Raw genomic sequence first — 13906 nt, forward strand, 5'->3', positions numbered from 1 at the left:
GAAAATGTTTTCCTCATCTCAGTCCTAAATAGCCTACCCTTTATTCTTAAACTGTGACCCCGGGTTCTGGACTCCCCCAACATCGGGAACATTTTTCCTGCATCTACCATGTCCAATCCTCTAAGAATTGGATATGTTTCTATAAGATCTCCTCTCATCCTTCTAAATTCCAGTGAATACAAGCCCAGTCGACCCATTCCTTCATCATTCGTCAGTCCCGCCATCCCAGGAATTAACATGGTGAACCTATGCTGCATTCCCTCAACAGCAATAATGTGCTTCCTCTATTAATAAAATATTAATATCTTCACTGTCACCCTTTAAGTATAATTTGCCAGTCTATCCTAGCCAATTCCCATCTCATACCTTTAAAGTCTCCTTTATTCAGGTTCAGGACCCTAGTCTCTAAATTAACCGTGTCACTCTCCATCCCAATGCAGAATTCCACCATATTATGGTCACCGTTGCCCAAGGGGCCTTGAACAACGAGTTTGCTAACTAATCCTTCCCCATTACACAATACCCAGTCGAGGATGGCCTGCCCTCTAGTCGGTTCCTCTACATATTGGTTTAAAAACCCATTCCGTAAACATTCCAGGAAATCCTCCTCCTCAGTGCTGTTACCAAGTTGGTTGGCCCAATCTATATGTAGATTAAAGTCACACATGATAACTGCTGTACCTTTGCTACACGCATCCCTAATGTCCTGCTTTATGCTATCCCCAACCTCCCTCCTGCTTTGTTGGTCTGTATAACACTCTAACAAGCGTTTTCTGCCCTTGGCTATTTCGCAGTTCTACCCATACCGATTATACAGCATCCAAGCTAATGTCTCCCCTTGCTATTGCATTAATCTCCTCTTTAACCAGCAATGCCACCCCACCTCCTCTTCTTATCTGTCTATCCGTCCTGAATATCGAATACCCCTGCATGTTTAACTCCCAGCCTTGGTCACCCTGGAGTCATGTCTCCGTAATTCCAACTATATCATATCCCTTAGCTACTAACTGCACATTCAATTCATCCACCTTATTTCAAATGCTCCTCACATTAAGGCACAAAGCTTTCAGGTTCGGTTTTCTTATCTCCCTTCTTCCTTTTGCTTCTGTCCTCCTTGTATGGCCCTCTGTCTCCCTGGTTCCCATCCCCCTGCCCTGTTAGTTTAAACATGGGCTTTCCTACACCCTCCCGTTAATTGCATGGATACATTTCCACATTGTTGACTCCACCCCCCTACTGTTTAGTTTAAACCCACCCGTGTAGCACTAGCAAACCTGCCTGCCAGAATGTCAGTCACCTTCCAATTAAGGAGCAACCTGCCTCTTTTGTACAGGTCACCCCTGCCCCAGAAGAGATTCCGGTGATCTATAAATCTAAATCCCTGCCCCCTGCACCAACTCCTCAGCCACACATTCAGATCCCCTATCTCTCTGTTCCTACCCTCACTGGCATGAGGTACTGGAAGCAACCCAGAGATAACCAGCCTAGAAATCCTGCTTTTCAGCCTCCCACCTAGTTCTCTATATTCATGTTGCACAACCCTCTTCCTACCCACGTCATTTGTACCTACATGCACAACTATTTCCGGCTGATCACCTTCCCTCACGAGGATGTGGTTAAGTCGGTCTGAGGATAACTAACCGGGACAATCCCTAAAGGTCTGCCAAGGAATTGAATGCAATGTTGAGAAACATTCAGTCACCTCATACACGTGTTCAGAGTAAATGAAACACGTCCCACCAATGGCCCTCGGGCACTACCCAGAAAACCACAGCCACAATATTCTTCGACTAAGAATCTCTTTCAATCAGCACAAACCAAATTTCCATAGATGTTTCATAAATATTTTTAAGGCGGAGATTGACAGATTCTTAATTAGTAAGCGTGTCCGAGGTTATGGGGAGAAGGCAGGAGACCGGGGTTGAGAGGGAAAGATAGATCAGCCATGATTAAATGGTGGAGTAGGCTTGATGGGCTGCATGGCCTAATTCTGTTCCTGGAACTTATGAATTTATGTGGTTCACCTCATCCTCATTCACTTATCACTACTGCAAACCACACACCTACACAAGCATCTCACCGGTTGTGAACACTGTACTATTTAACCTTGATGCCTGGTGCTTGCCTGCACTCTTTGTGTCATGCAGGACAAGCTGGCAAACACCAGGGTGCCACCAGCCAACACGGACGTGAACTGCACAAGTATTGTGGCTGTGGTTTTTGGCCATTGGTGGGATGTGGCTCATTGTCTCTGACCACGTGTATGGCATTTGGCCGCAATGAATGCTCATTGCTGACTCATGGCCAGTGCTGAATCATGATTCAATTCAATAATTTAATTATACTTCATTGTCACATGTACCTAGACACAGTGAAATGCTGTGTTTCCATACAACCCAGTAAAAACATGTATCAGACTTCACCTAGGCAGTACACAAGTATCATCACCTTTCTGGCCGGCGAAGTTACAAAAGTTCACCAAAAAGTCCCATTGTCTGTTCGCAGCGGCAAGCCAAGCCTGCGGCTGCACGTGGTCGCAAACGCCCCCCCCCCCCCCCCCCCCCCCCGCTGGGCCCCCTTTGTTCTCGACAGCTCCCCACATCATTCATGACTACAGACGATGAGCCAATGGGCCTGTTTCCATATATCTTTCAACTTTCATTTAACAAGCCAATTAACCTACAAACCTGTACCTTTGGAGTATGGGAGGAAACCGAAGATCTCGGAGAAAATCCACGCAGGTCACAGGGAGAACATACAAACTCCATACAGACAGTACCCGTAGTCAGGATCGAACCTGGGCCCCCGTCGCTGCATTTCCTGTACCACCGTGTCACCCGTTGTTCAAGGAAAATCTTTCCCCATGAACTTCAGCAAGGACCTATAACTTTTACTTGATCGTCAAGATCAAGAGAATCTCACTCATTACCAATCATTCAATCAATGTATCTCCTTCTTAAAAAAGCATTCAGTGATTAGGCCTCTGTGGGCCATTGCGGTATCAAATTCTCCACCTTTCTAGTTTCTGTTTCCTGTCATCGCATCCGTGGTCATTCTCGCTGGTATTTTCTCCGCTACTGATGTTGGACTGACAAAACCCCAAAACAGATTTCCTCTTTTATCAAATAGCAAAGTTACATTTGACAGCTTCCCACCTGCAGGAACTATTTCATAATGTGTGGAATACTGGTCAACGATAACCACTGTATCCACCATTTGCACATGTAGACAGACACAAAGTGCTGGACCCTTCTTTAGTCACGACCCGAAACATCAACCATTCCTGGGTAACGTTTTGGGTCGAGACATTTCTTCAGACACGACCCAAAACATCACCCATTCCTTCTCTCCAGAGATGCTGCCTGTCCCACTGAGTTACTCCAGCATTTTGTGTCTGTCTACAGTTTTAACCTGCACATGCAGTTCTCTTGGTGCCAATCTTCAGACCCTGAATTTTAGTCGCTTTCAACGACATTAGTTTCTCTGGTACCATTATTTTCACTGAAATTAATTTCCTTTAGTTCAACGTCACAATTAATGGCAAGACTCTCAACAGCTTTGATGTGCAGAGGGATCTTGGAGTCAGAGCTCACTAAAGGTGTCAGCTCAACTAGATAGGGTGGTAAAGAAGACATATGGTATGCTTGCCTCTATTGTTGGAGGTATTGAATATAAGAGTCAAGAAGTCATGATGCATCACTATAGGACTTTGGTTAGGCCAGATCTGTATTGTGTGCAGTGACAGGAATGATGCAGAAGATTTGGAGAGGGTGCAGAGGAGGTTTACCAGAATGCTGCCTGGATTAGAGGGTTTCATCTCCAGGGATAGACTTGGATTGTTTGTAGGTTAATTGGCTTCTGTAAATCGCAAATTATCCTAGTGTGTAGGATGGTGCTAGTGTGCTGGGTGATCGCTGGTCGGCACGGACTCGGTGGGCCGAAGGGCCTGTTTCCACGCTGTATCTCTTTAAAGTAAAGCAGATTTGACACGCAATACCCACAAGATAACATGCAGGCCACAACTGGCACTCTGCTCTGTGGGTAAGCCACCAGTCCTTTCAAAATGGATGGTTAATGGTTGGTACAGACTCAATGGGCCAATGGGTCTGTTTCCCTGCTACATTTCACCACGATTCGATTACTGTGAGACATTTGTTTGCTCTTGATTAATACGGGTGTCAAGGGTTACGGGGAGAAGGCAGGAGAATGGGGTTAAGAGGGGAAGATAGATCAGCCATGATTGGATGGCAGAGTAGACTTGATGGGCTGAATAATTCTGCTCCTATCACTTATGAACTTATGAATCCACTCTCGACTTAGGTCAACCCTGCCTTCTCTCAGCCTCTCTTACCTCTTCCTTTTCATCCTTCCCCTCTGATGCAGCACTACTCCACGTTGACTACTTAGAGCAATGGAAAATGACCACAAGTAATAGGTGACAAACATTACCAACCCTCACAGACAGGAGCCCAACCTGTCAAGTTCATGGCCATAGAGCAATGAAGGCAACCACCAACATAAAGCAATCAGCAACAAGACAGAGAATAGTTCATGATTCTTTTAAATTGCACTGACGGGTGATATTCCTGATGCAAATGCATGTGCAGTAATCCACAATTAAGTGAAGGATGTGGCTGCAGCATTGAGTTCTAAAAGAGCAGTACCAGCAACAAATCAGCCATGCAGGCAGATTGCCATCAGGATCTGCGCAGTCTGAATACTTCTGGTGGCCATTGGCTGCTTCGACATTAACACTTTTAGGCATAGAGAAGAGATGCTCTTTTGAAACTGCATAAGCTTTCATACAAGGGTCCCGACCCGAAACGTCACCCATCCTTTTGCTCCAGAGATGCTGGCTGGCCCGCTGAGTTACTCCAGCACTTTGTGTCTATCTTCACTCTATTAAATGTCACAGATGTAAAAGCGTATTCATTAACATCTATTCTCTAATATGATAATGAAGCTAAATGGAAGACTTGAATATTTGCCTCACTCTTGAAAAGAAGAAATGCCCCCATAATAGAACAAATCCTTACAATGCTACAAGTAATAAAACTGACAATTAAAGATAGACACTGAAAACTGGAGTAACTCAGCGGGACAGGCAGCATCTCTGTAGAGAAGGAATGGGTGATGTTTCGGGACAAGACCCTTCTTCAGATTGAAGAAGGGTCTCGTCCTTCTCTACAGAGATGCTGCCTGACCAGCTGAGTTACTCCAGCTTTTAGTGTCTATCTTCGATTTAAACCAGCATCTGCAGTTCCTTCTTGCAAACTAATAATTAGGTTCAATAAAACAAGGAAGCAACGGGACATAGCAAGATACTGAGAGCAGGATAGAAGCAATAAATCTTGCATCTGTCCACATCATTTCTCAATCTTCTGCCATTGAATTTGTACCCATAACACATATATATTTTCAGCAATGTTAAACTCACAAAACTGAATGCAGCAGTAACGTTTTCCACCCCCGTATCTGATGGCACATGGGCAATTTAGAGGGATCTGGGCCCAATGTGAGCAATGGGACTAGCTTGGATGGGGCATCTTAGTCAACTGGGATAACTTGCATTAAATGTTGGACCCCTTATCCTTTATCTGTACACAGTGGATGGCTTGATTGTAACCATGTATAGTCTACTTTGACAGAAAAATAGCTTTTCATTGTACCTCGGTACATGTGACAATAAGAAACTAAACTAAACCAGCATTTATGAGTTGGGCTGAAGGGCCTGTTTCCATGCTGTATGAATCTACAACTGTTTGACTATGATTCATTTAGAGCTGTTATCACATGCACCTCGAGAGGTGCCCCATGTTTGCAGCAATTATGTGTGTATGGAAGGAATGTTCTACATTGAATTTAAGAGTTGCCCTGGAGGAAATGTAAGAATAAAGCGTTTTAACGTGCTCTCAAAAAGCCAGTTAGATCACATTTATTGCCTAATGCTGAAATATGTTGTGATAATGGTGGTATTTATTCCTGAGTCCTATTAAGGAAATTAACTTCTTTGTCAGTCAGGTAATGTGTAGGTTCACGTTTATTATTGCCACATGTACTGAATTACAGTTTATTCTTGTCACGTGTACTGAATTACAGTGATGACCTTTGTTTTGTGTGCTATCCATTCGGATCAGATAAAACTATGTATAAAGACAATCAAATCTAACTCAAGCACAATATGAGCTACAGATTAATTTTTATGGTCAGGTTTATTCTTTTCAGGTATCGAGGTACAGTGAAAAGCCTTTGTTTTGCAATCATATCAGATGTGTAAAAACTATCAAATCAATATAAGATGTAGTTTACCTCCTGAGAGAAGTTGTTGTTTTTTTCTCTTTGGTGCAAATTCAGATTTAGTAAATTCATCATCGCTTTATCTTGGTGTGATTTCAACCCTAAATGTGTGGAGTTTGCAATAGAAGTTACAGTCATTTCACTCTTCTCACTTCAATTCATAAATTCAAAAGTCCTAGGAGCAGAATTAGGCCATTCGGCCCATCAAGTCTACTCCGCCATTCAATCATGGCTGATCTATCGTTCCCTCTCAATCCCATTCTCCTGCCTTCTGCCCATAACCCCTGGCACCCGTACTACTCAAGAATCTGGCAATCTTCACCTTAAAAATATCCATTCACTTGGCCTCCACGAACAAGGCAATGAATTCCACAGATTCAAGTCAAGTCTCCAAATCAAGTGGTCTGGTCATGCCTGAAACTACCCCAAAACCTTCAGAGATAAAATTAAATAATTGTAATCCGATAAATCAGAGGTGAAGCATGAAGCCTTGGTACAGCCGTGTGACCCTGCTTTTACCCCAAGAAACAAGAAATTGAATAAACAGGAGCAAGACAATGCTAATTGATCCCACAAGTCAGTCCTGCCATTCACTGTGATCGTGGTTGATCTGACCCTGGCCTCAACGCCCCCGTTGGGCGGCACGGTGGCGCAGCGGTAGAGTTGCTGCCTTACAGTGCCAGGGACCTGGGTTCAATCCAGACTACGGGTGCCATCTGTACAGAATTTGTACGCTCTCCCTGTGAACATACTTGGCCCAAGGGTCCTGGTGAAGATAGAAACATAAAATTATCAAGGGTTATTCAGAAATTAAATTCATAGGCAAAACTGGGGTAAATTAATTTCAATACAAATAAATATGAGAGTCATTTAGTTTGACCCTCTAAACGATAGTTGGCGCAGCAGTAGAGTTGCTGCCTTACAGCGCTTGCAGTGCCGGAGCCCCGGGTTTGATCCTGACTACGGGTGCTGTCTGTACGGAGTTTGTCCATTCTCCCCGTGACCGCATAGGTTTTCTCCGAGATCTTTGGTTTCCTCCCACATTCCCAAGACATACAGGTTTGTAGGTTAATTGGCTTGGTGTATGTGTAAAATGGAAACAACATGGAAACAGACCCTTTGGCCCATCGAACCCGCACTGACCATCGATCACTGGTAATATTTGTTTTATGTAATAACAAGCTGCTGGTTTATACCACAGAAAGACAAAAAGTGCTGGAGTAATTCAGTAGGTCAGGCATCTTTCCTGGTTCTCCAGAGATGCTTCCTAAACTACTGAGTTACTTCAGCATTTTGTGTCTTTCTTTATACTAGTTTACTGTTATCCCATTTTTGCATCTACTCCTTACACACTAGGAGTCAGATTCAGATTCAGATTCAGATTCAGATTCAGATTCAATTTTAATTGTCATTGTCAGTGTACAGTACAGAGACAACAAAATGCATTTAGCATCTCCCTGGAAGAGCGACATAGCAAACGATTTGAATAAATAATAATAAGTGTCCAGGGGGGTGGGTGGTGATTGGCAGTCACCGAGGTACGTTGTTGAGTAGAGTGACAGCCGCCGGAAAGAAGCTGTTCCTCGACCTGCTGGTTCGGCAACGGAGAGACCTGCAGCGCCTCCCAGATGGTAGGAGGGTAAACAGTCCATGGTTGGGGTGAGAGCAGTCCTTGGCGATGCTGAGCGCCCTCCGCAGACAGCGCTTGCTTTGGACAGACTCAATGGAGGGAAGCGAGGAACGGTGATGCGTTGGGCAATTTTCACCACCCTCTGCAATGCCTTCCGGTCGGAGACAGAGCAGTTGCCATACCATACTGTGATGCAGTTGGTAAGGATGCTCTCGATGGTGCAGCGGTAGAAGTTCACCAGGATCTGAGGAGACAGATGGACCTTCTTCAGTCTCCTCAGGAAGAAGAGACGCTGATGAGCCTTCTTGATCAGAGGAGTGAGTTACGAAGGACAATTAATCTAAAACCCGCACGCCCTTGGCATGTGGGAGGAAACCGGAGCACCCGGAGGAAACCCATCTGTTCACAGGGAGAACGTGCAAACTCCCCACAGTCAGCGCCAGAGGTAAGGGTCACCATGGGACAGCAGTTGCGCCTCAGAGTCTGTACACAAAGATCATTCAAATCACTTGATTTTCAGAAAATTATCCAAATGACATGAAATATCAGACGTCCCTAGAGGACAGAAATATAAGATGGTGCTAAATCTAAACAAGGCCCTTGATTAACCATGCCTGAGACAGTATGGGAGGTGATGGACACCAAAGTTTTGGGTGGATATTGTGACCACAGTTGGTACACAATGTAGATTTAGTTTAGTTTAGTTTAGTTTTGAGATACAGCACAGAAACACCGAGTCCACACCCACCAGCGATCCCCACACATTAACACTATCCTACACACACTGGGAACAATTTACACTTATACCAAGCCAATTTACCTACAAACCTGTATGTCTTTGGAGTGTGGGAGGAAACTGAACTGGAGTGTCGGAGAAAACCCACATAGGTCATGGGGAGAAAGTACAAACTTAACTCCGTACAGACAGCACCAGGAGTCGGGATCGAACCCGTGTCTCCTGCGCTGCTAGTGCTGCAAGGCAGCAACTCTACCGCTGCACCACCCACATAGAAACATAGAAACATAGAAATTAGGTGCAGGAGTAGGCCATTCGGCCCTTCGAGCCTGCACCGCCATTCAATATGATCATGGCTGATCATCCAACTCAGTATCCCGTACCTGCCTTCTCTCCATACCCCCTGATCCCCTTAGCCACAAGGGCCACATCTAACTCCCTCTTTAAATATAGCCAATGAACTGGCCTCAACTCCCTCTGTGGCAGAGATTTCCAGAGATTCACCACTCTCTGTTGCCTGGATTCCAAGGGATACGTGAACAGATCATAGATACTAAGCTTGTTTCCCACAGCTATGAGATTAATCAGATGAACTGATTAAAAAAAATACTCTCACATCTGAAAGTAAAGATAAACTACTTCACAAAGAGAGCACAGACATTTGGAACTACCCTTGCCCAAGCAACAACTAACCTTTGGTCAATCATTAATTTAAAATGTGTGGTTGAATGATTTCCATCAGCCAAATGTATAAACGGATTGGCGGCAAAGACTGGCCTATTGAATTAGTACAGTGCAGCCCTTGATCTCGCTGAATGGTGAAAAATACCCGAGTGGATAAATGAACAAACCTGCTGCTGCTCTGATTAGTCACAAAACACACCTTAAATTAGACGCTAAGCCAAAGTTCAGATTCTGCTAAAATGTTCCCATGTAGTCAATTCAGGCGACATATTGTGTACAGAGTACGGGAGGTATGATGAATATTTAGAGTCATTGAGAGCCATAGAGTGATACAGTATGGAAACAGGTCCTTCGGCCCAACTCACCCACACCGGCCAACATGTTCTAGCCACACTAGTCTCAGTATTAATTTTCAGTACAAAATGGAATAATTAACCATATAACCATATAACCATATAACAATTACAGCACGGAAACAGGCCATCTCGGCCCTACAAGTCCATGACGAACAAATTTTCTTTTTCCCCTTAGTCCCACCTGCCTGCACTCGTACCATAACCCTCCATTCCCTTCTCATCCATATGCCTATCCAATTTATTTTTAAATGATACCAATGAACCTGCCTCCACCACTTCCACTGGGAGCTCATTCCACACCGCCACCACTCTCTGCGTAAAGAAGTTCCCCCTCATATTACCCCTAAACTTCTGTCCCTTAATTCTGAAGTCATGTCCTCTTGTTTGAATCTTCCCTATTCTCAAAGGGAAAAGCTTGTCCACATCAACTCTGTTTATCCCTCTCATCATTTTAAAGACCTCTATCAGGTCCCCCCTTACCCTTCTGCACTCCAGAGAATAAAGACCTAACTTATTCAACCTATCTCTGTAACTTAGTTGTTGAAACCCAGGCAACATTCTAGTAAATCTCCTCTGTACTCTCTCTATTTTGTTGACATCCTTCCTATAATTTGGCGACCAAAATTGTACACCATACTCCAGATTTGGTCTCACCAATGCCTTGTACAATTTTAACATTACATCCCAGCTTCTATACTCAATGCTCTGATTTATAAAGGCTAGCATACCAAAAGCTTTCTTTACCACCCTATCTATATGAGATTCCACCTTCAAGGAACTATGCACGGTTATACCCAGATCCCTCTGTTCAACTGTATTCTTCAATTCCCTACCATTTACCATGTACGTCCTATTTTGATTTGTCCTGCCAAGGTGTAGCACCTCACATTTATCAGCATTAAACTCCATCTGCCATCTTTCAGCCCATTTTTCCAAATGGCCTAAATCACTCTGTAGACTTTGGAAATCCTCTTCATTATCCACAACACCCCCTATCTTGGTATCATCTGCATACTTACTAATCCAATTTACCACACCTTCATCCAGATCATTGATGTACATGACAAACAACAAAGGACCCAACACAGATCCCTGAGGCACCCCACTAGTCACCTGCCTCCAACCCGATAAACAGCCATCCACCATTACCCTCTGGCTTCTCCCATTCAGCCACTGTTGAATCCATCTTGCTATTCCTGCATTTATACCCAACAGTTGAACCTCTTAACCAACCTTCCATGAGGAACCTTGTCAAAGGCCTTACTAAAGTCCATATAGACAACATCCACTGCTTTACCCTCGTCAATTTCCCTAGTAACCTCTTCAAAAAATTCAAGAAGATTAGTCAAACATGACCTTCCAGGCACAAATCCATGTTGACTGTTCCTAATCAGACCCTGTTTATCTAGATGCTTATATATATTGTCTCTAAGTATCTTTTCCATTAATTTGCCCACCACTGAAGTCAAACTAACAGGTCTATAATTGCTAGGTTTACTCTTAGAACCCTTTTTTAACAATGGAACAACATGCGCAGTACGCCAATCCTCGGGGACTATTCCCGTTTCTAATGACATTTGAAATATTTCTGTCATAGCCCCGGCTATTTCTACACTAACTTTCCAAATGTCCTAGGGAATATCCTGTCAGGACCTGGAGACTTATCCACTTTTATATTTTCAAAAGTGTCAGTACTTCTTTTACTTTGAACCTCATAGTATCCATAGCTACTCTACTAGTTTCCCTTACCTCACATAATTCAATATCCTTCTCCTTGGTGAATACCGAAGAAAAAAAATTGTTCAATATCTCCCCCATCTCTTTTGGCTCTGCAGATAGCTGTCCACTCTGTCTCTCCAATGGACCAATTTTATCCCTCCTTATCCTTTTGCTATTAATATAGCTGTAGAAACCCTTTGGATTGACTTTCACCTTACTTGCCAAAGCAACCTCATATCTTCTTTTAGCTTTTCTAATTTCTTTCTTAAGATTCTTTTTACATTCCTTATACTCCTCAAGCACCTCATTTACTTCATGCTGCATTTAATTATTGTAGATCTCCCTCTTTTTCCGAACAAGGTCCAATTTCCTTGAAAACCAGGGCTCTTTCCAATTTTTACTGTTTCCTTTCAACCGAACAGGAACATAAAGATTCTGTACTCTTAAAATTTCCCCTTTAAATGTCCTCCATTTCTCTTCTACATCTTTCCCATAAAACAAAATGTCCCAGTTCACTCCTTTTAAATCATCTCGCATCGCATCAAAGTTAGCCTTTCTCCAATCAAAAATCTCAACCCTAGGTCCAGTTCTGACCCTCTCCATAGTTATATTGAAACTAATGGTATTGTGATCACTGGACCCGAAGTGCTCCCCAACGCATACCTCCGCCACCTGTCCAGTCTCATTTCCTAACAGGAGGTCCAGCACTGCCCCTCCTCTAGTATGTACCTCTATGTATTGCTGCAAAAAACTATCCTGCACACATTTTACAAACTCCAACCCATCCAGCCCATTTACAGAATGTGTTTCCCAGTCTATGTGTGGAAAGTTGAAATCTCCCACAATCACTACCTTGTGCTTACTACTAATCTCTGCTATCTCCTTACATATTTGCTCTTCCAATTCTCGTTCCCCGTTTGGCGGTCTATAATACACCCCTATAAGTGTTGCTACACCTTTCCCACTTCTCAATTCCACCCAAATAGCCTCCCTAGATGAGCCCTCCAATCTATCCTGCCAAAGCACTGCTGTAATATCTTCCCTGACTAGCAATGCAACACCTCCACCTCTTGCCCCTCCAATTCTATCACACCTGAAGCAACGAAATCCTGGAATATTTAGTTTCCAATCACAGCCCTCCTGCAACCACGTTTCACTGATCGCCACAACATCATACTTCCAGGTGTCTATCCAGACTCTAAGCTCATCAACCTTTCTTACAATGCTCCTAGCATTAAAATATGCACATTTAAGAAAACCCCCGTCTCTTATTCTCTGTTTATTTCCTTTTTTTCCTTTCTCCTCTTGTGTCCGAGCGCTTCCCATTTCTGCTTCCTGCCTCCCATTCTGTCTACTACCTTTCGCTATTTGAGTCCCTCGCCCCAACCATTCTAGTTTAAAGTCTCCCCAGCTGCCTTTGCAAATTTCCCCGCTAGGATATTGGTCCCCCTCGGGTTCAAGTGCAACCCATCCTTTCTGAATTCAGAAAAGATCACATATATAATCAGAATCACAATCACAATCACACTTTATTCGCCAAGTATGTTTTGCAACAAACGAGAATCATAGAAAAACAACAAATTCAACCCTGGTTCCTTTTTGCACGCAACAGAAATTTTTGGTTTTCTGCAAAGACTTCCATTCTGCAGAAAGGGAGCAAGAAGTAGAAGATCAAAGCCTTCTAATACCAGGTGGTTTTGCAGTTAACATGAAACAAAAAAATATCATGTTTTTTCCAACACCTTAAAAAATATAATTTCACAGTCTACTGAGATCTGTGAAGCATAAATTGGGTAATTCTTTTCAAATTCTCAGTACCAAATTTCATAGCCTGTAAAACTTCAAACATATTTTTGTTGTTATGTTTTCTAACTAAATCATTTTGTCTGTTCTGAACTTTGTCGAACTGGGGCTTACTGGTTCTTTACATACACATATATAACATTCATACACGATATGATTCGATATGATGCGATAGAACTATTTATCTCAGGAAGGAAATTGGTCTGCCAACAGTCATAATAACACAACAAGATACATGAAACATGAAATTAAAGTGACGAGTGTAAAATCCAGGATTGGGGATGTGCAAAGATTGGGATTGGCGGTGGGGAGGTGGGGGGGAGTCAGTCTACCTCATGACAGAAGAGAGAGGATTGTCCAGTTTTACATATATATTTTTTTTAAAAGGTGGTTAGACTAGAATTATATTCAGGAAGTCCTTCAACAATTTTGTTCAGAATTTTCTTAAAGGGCCCCTACAATGTTTACGACTCAAGATAGGACAACTGCAAAATTCTGAAACCATCTTTAAATAACTCGTGTTAAATTCTCATTGTTTTCAAGTTAATCTGTGCGGCTTCCAAAAATTATATAATATTAATATTTACAACTTTAAGAATAATGTAAAACTTCAGCTGGTACAATTCCTGCAAGCAAGAAAAGGATTCATGCAATACAGCATGATGATTTATAATGAAATTG

Source organism: Leucoraja erinacea, chromosome 5, assembly GCF_028641065.1.
Source record: "Leucoraja erinacea ecotype New England chromosome 5, Leri_hhj_1, whole genome shotgun sequence".
NCBI classification, from domain to species: Eukaryota; Metazoa; Chordata; class Chondrichthyes; order Rajiformes; family Rajidae; genus Leucoraja; species Leucoraja erinaceus.